Source organism: Priapulus caudatus, unplaced genomic scaffold (assembly GCF_000485595.1).
Source record: "Priapulus caudatus unplaced genomic scaffold, Priapulus_caudatus-5.0.1 Scaffold873, whole genome shotgun sequence".
In the NCBI taxonomy this organism is placed as follows: Eukaryota; Metazoa; Priapulida; class Priapulimorpha; order Priapulimorphida; family Priapulidae; genus Priapulus; species Priapulus caudatus.
The window spans coordinates 98,714-103,230 of NW_014577934.1; the positions used below are offsets into that span (position 1 = coordinate 98,714).

Genomic DNA, 4,517 nt, shown 5'->3' on the forward strand with positions numbered 1-4,517 from the left:
CCCTAACCCTAACTCTAAGTCATAAAGTATACGCAGTGGCTACGCGTCCGGAACCGGTCGCCTAGCATCCAGGCTACGCGTCCGGAACCGGTCGCCTAGCATCCAGGCTACTCGTCCGGAACCGGTCGCCTAGCATCCAGGCTACGCGTCCGGAACCGGTCGCCTAGCATCCAGGCTACGCATCCGGACATCCACTCACACAGTGAACGTGTGACTCGCGTACACGCATGATTGCACAACGGGAATTTTGCACACACACACACACACACACGTACACACGCACGCACGCACACACACTAGGCAATCAGCAGAGCGTACCGTTGCGCAATCATGCGTGTACGTGTCGCAAGATCACTGTGTGAGATGGATGTCCGGACGCGTAGCCTAGCGGCTCCTCGTCCGGAACCGGTCGCATAGCCACGGCCTAAAGTATAACCTTAGCCTAGGTATCACGAAGTGTGTTACTGTTAGGGTTAGGGTTTTTCCATCATTCCTTGATATACGGAGTCAGTGCATCAGTTGATGATACACAGAAACCTGTGAATCACTTCGTGCTACCTAAGGCTAAGGCTAAGGCTAAGGCTAAGGCTAAGGCTAAGGCTAAGGCTAAGGCTAAGGCTAAGGCTAAGGCTAAGGCTAAGGCTAAGGCTAAGGCTAAGGCTAAGGCTAAGGCTAAGGCTAAGGCTAAGGCTAAGGCTAAGGCTAAGGCTAAGGCTAAGGCTAAGGCTAAGGACGTAAGGTGTCTAGCACCCTAGTTTTGCACCCTAGTTTTTAGCCCGACCAGGCTGTGCGACGGATTGTCTATACCCTAGTAAGTACTACTACTAGTATTCTAACCCTAGCAATACCGTTTCTTGGAGCTACCTAGTTTTGCTCATCAGTCAGCGATATAATTTCTCTCATCACGTATCGGCATTTTTCCGTTCGGGCTTTAATCATATCTGTATATATATATATATTTTCCTATCTCGTTTATTAAATCTCCTAAGTATGTGTATTTAGAGCATTTTTTAATTACTTGGTTACATAGTAGTAGTAGTAGTAGGCCCTACGACTTTCCCCATCGTCTTTCTTCATACGTCTTCGGTTGCAAGACAAAACAAATGCCGAATCTTTGCGCACCCCCTGGTGGAGAAAAAAGATTAGATGTCCACCAGTTATAATTTCCGGTCCTACTAAACAGCGAAATGTGCTACTAAACAGCGAAATGTGCTGGAATGTGCGCTGAATGTGCAAGAATGTGCAGGAATGTGCACGGAATGTTCAGGAATGTGCGCGAAATGTGCAAGAATGTGCATCTATAACTGCCGTAATGTATAAAAATGTGGCAAAACGGGTTTACACGTGTTAAATCTGTCGAAACCTGTCGGAATTCATGCCGTATACATTACGAAATGTACTACTACTAGATCGATCAGCTGTTCTTGTTGTTGTTTTCATATCATGCAAGATGGCTCAGCCGAAATGTGGCTCAGTGGCCGTCCTCGTCGAAACAGGTACAACTGCAGTTGTGTAGCCGTTAGAATGTTCGTATATGCATGATTCATTGATTGTATATGAAGTTGAAAGTAAATGAATAGAAGCCAAGATCGAGTGTGTATAGTTGCAGCTATAGATAACCGTCAAAATGTAAGCTAAAAATATGAAAAACAACATTCTAAATAAAATTAAAAAGAATACAACCAACATTGTAATTTATGAAATTTCAACAATAAACCAGTGCCATAATCTCGTGTCACATGGATATGTATGATATTGCAGTGACCGCACAATTTGCTCTCTAATCCACATAAATTATTCATGACGTAGTCTATTGATAATATAAGATTGATTCTATGAAAAACCAAATTAACGCATTTCGAACAATAGCCAATTCACAAGTGCTTGTAATGGCTGTATACTAGGCTAATACGATAACGCCACATTACAAGTTGACAAAATGAAATGTTATTAACGTACTGAAACAAAACATAAATGTGCACTGCTATATATTTATATACTTTAACAAGTCTACAGTTATATCTGGAATGCCAAATTTAAACTTTTTCACATCAGCACACTAACAGCTCATAGGGTCTATGTCCCCCATGTACTGCCGAACGTGTGCGGTGCACGTACACGTGCGTGCGTGCATGTGTTGTGCGTTCGTGCAGTTTTTGGTTTCGTCGTGTACTACACGTACACTGCGGCGTGCGTAGCGTCGTGCACGTACGCGTTAGTGCGAGGTGCACGGTACACGTGCGTGCATGCGTGCGTGTGTGCGTGCGTTGCGTGCGTGGCGTTGTGCGCATACGCGCGTGCGTGGCGTGCGTGAAGTGTGCAAGTACACACGTGCCGTGCGTGCGTGCGTTGTGTTGCAGGTACACGTGAGTGCGTGCGTGCGTGTGCACGTACACGTGCGTGCATGCGTGCGTGCGTGCGTGCATTCCGTGCCGGTGTGTGCACGTACACGTGCGTGCGTGTGTGCGTGTGTACGTAGACGTGCGTGCGTGTACTACTGCACAGTGCATTCGTGCGTGTGCGCGTGCATCATTTGCACACCGAATCAGCATAGAATTAACGTTAACATAGAATACCATTACTGTCAGCCATAAAAAGAGCTCGTGTACGATAGCGAAACCAGGCACACAGGAGCTGATGCCCGCGGAAAAGGTCAGCGGCATGAGGCTTGCCGGCAGAAAGGGCGCGCGCTAGAAACCAGTAGCTATAAAAGCGTCACGAAAACGCGGTCAGCGGGCTAGTAGAGAGGAAAAGGTGAGCGCAGTGGCCGGCTTCGCGCGCTCTCATCGCCAGTTGCTGAAGTTCACAGACACGCACTGATGAATCGCTGAAAAAATATCACGTCCCTACTTCGTCTATACATGCGATATGGGCTGTCGATACCACCAAGCCTTAGCCTATCAGTCATTATCATCCCACCCACCTATAACTTATAGCAGAGGGTAGTGGGCAGATACGGCTAGTTCCTGCCATTCCTCGCGTGCCTTCTCGCGACTCTGTCGAGGAATGTATTGATTGTGAAATCACGTTCTCTTCCGCGGAGCGAGACGACATTACCCAAAGGCGCGAGATATATAAGCCGCTTCAACGGCGCACGTGGTCTTCTCAAACGAGACGCGTGATGGCTACACGTTATAACAACGAGTTCCGTAGACGAGCCGAGTTTGGCAGTCTAGGCTTAGCAGCGGTAGCGAAAAGTCGAGCAAACTGAACGCTGACGGGCCGTAACGTGTGCTGCTGCACCCAAGGCTGCGACTGTCGTGTTCGTTTTACGTGAACCGTCCGCGAACTACGTGCGTGCGAGCGATGTGATAGCGCGTAGTTAAAGCTAACAATGCGGCATCCAACGCTTAATTCTTCTCCATACTAGACAGCAAATACTGATGTGCAATGCATACTCACACTACCTAATGACACAATAAACTCTAGTGCTCACCATTTCACTGCGCGTTTGCTTAAAACCTCACAAGAAAGAGGTGAGAAAACGGCATCTGGAGTAAACCCCGCCCTGTTTTACAACCACTATAGCCTCGAAGTGGGGACGTGACGTCACTATTTTATCTTGCTACACTACCGCTGTAGCGAGCATCCGCTGCACGCTTGCTTGGGATGGGAACTGTCAACAACATCGAGAAATTTGAACAACATGAGGTATATTTTTCCAATTACCGCTTTTATAAACAATCCCCACGCGCAGTGAAATGGAGGAACTAGAGTTATTTTGTCATAAGGAGTTGTAGTAGCATGCCACGAAGTATTGCAGTCTAATATGGAGGAAATTAGCGTTTGATGCGAATTGTCGAGCCTTTAAGACGCGCAGTGCGCCTCATGGGCAGCACGGTGACGGGCCGTAGTGTAGACGCCCGCACGCGTTTTGAACATTCAGAGCCTTCGTTCTCTGTAACTCACTGTCCTGTTGGTTATCGACGTTGACACATCGACGAGTCATCCGCCACAACTTATCTGATCTGTCCGAATCAAGTAAGCTTGGCGTGCTTTACGGACGAGGAAGCGACTACCCGATGTGCAAGCAATCACAGCCAACGATAGCCTGAAACCCTTAACTCGAGAATCCTCTAACGATAAAAACGTCAGCACGTAGAAAAACCCTGTACAATAAGTATCCATGGGTTGCACGCATTTCTTGAATAATCTGCCCGCACTCGTCAACACACCGCAGAGCCGCAATTCGACCGATCCTGCTCATATCCACATGATTCCTGGACACTGTTACAAGAGCAGTAGACACTACGCGGCTCGCCCTATGATTGAGGCGATGGAAATGTGGGCCGGGATCTACATGGGTGGGTGGGCCGGGTGTGTGTTGTGTGTGAGGGGGGAGGTTGCAACCAGACGTATGCCACTACTAATGTTATGATATGCTATACTAGTAAAATGGTGCAAAAAATACAAAAAAAATCCTAAATTATTCAATTGCGCGTAAATGCAGGAGAAAGCATCAACATATTTCAAAAATTTCGCAGGTGGAGGGGCAGTGCCCGGACCAACTAGACGCA

The 4,517-nt window shown here is 47.5% G+C and overlaps 2 protein-coding genes across 3 annotated transcripts in view; one reads left to right on the forward strand and one right to left on the reverse strand.

Moving 5' to 3' along the window:
* Window positions 1-1,098, reverse strand: part of LOC106814114 (transmembrane protein 164-like) — a 16,944-nt gene extending 15,846 nt beyond the window's left edge. The window contains exon 1 of the mRNA XM_014818392.1: window positions 1,019-1,098. The gene's annotated coding sequence lies outside the window, so the exon portion shown is untranslated. The remainder of the gene's footprint in view (window positions 1-1,018) is intronic.
* LOC106814120 (methylosome subunit pICln-like) overlaps window positions 1-4,517 on the forward strand; it is a 13,826-nt gene that overhangs the window by 2,923 nt on the left and 6,386 nt on the right. The window lies entirely within an intron of this gene.